The following is a 630-nucleotide window of genomic DNA, read 5'->3' as shown; positions in this document are numbered from 1 at the left end:
TGTGTGTGTGTGTGTGTGTGTGTTTTTTAATATTCCACTTAGGCATTGCAGGACTAATAACCTGGTGTAGTATTCAATATGCGTATGTTTCACAACGAAGTGTTAGACGAGTACAGGAAAATGAAATGACAAAGGAAAAAAACGGGTCTTGATACAAGGTCACCACATCGCGCACCATATGGTTGTAATGCACATGACTGGCGTACCCTTAGCAGACGGGTAGTCATAATGGGTATATTGAGTTTCGTATATTTGTGCCCCAACGTCACTTTGACACCAATGATCAAGTGGTACCTATTTGATCGACCGCGAAAGGATGAAACACAAATTCGACCTCGGTGGAATTTGAACTCAGAACGTAAAGACGGACGAAATGTCGCTAAGCATTTTGTCCGGCATGCTAACTATTCCAATCAGCTCGGCACCTTTATATATATATATATAAATAATAAGTACGTACACACACATACACAGACTGACAGACAGACGCACATACACACGCTCACACACCCATACAAGCGCCCCCCCACATATATATACGTATGTATGTATGAATAGATGAGTGTGTGTGTGTGTGTGTGTGTGCGTGTGTGTGTGTGTGTGTGTGTGTGTGTGTGTCTGTGTGTTTGG

Source organism: Octopus bimaculoides, chromosome 6 (assembly GCF_001194135.2).
Source record: "Octopus bimaculoides isolate UCB-OBI-ISO-001 chromosome 6, ASM119413v2, whole genome shotgun sequence".
In the NCBI taxonomy this organism is placed as follows: Eukaryota; Metazoa; Mollusca; class Cephalopoda; order Octopoda; family Octopodidae; genus Octopus; species Octopus bimaculoides.
The sequence above is the reverse complement of the archived record's forward strand: the minus strand, read 5'-3'. Positions refer to the sequence as shown.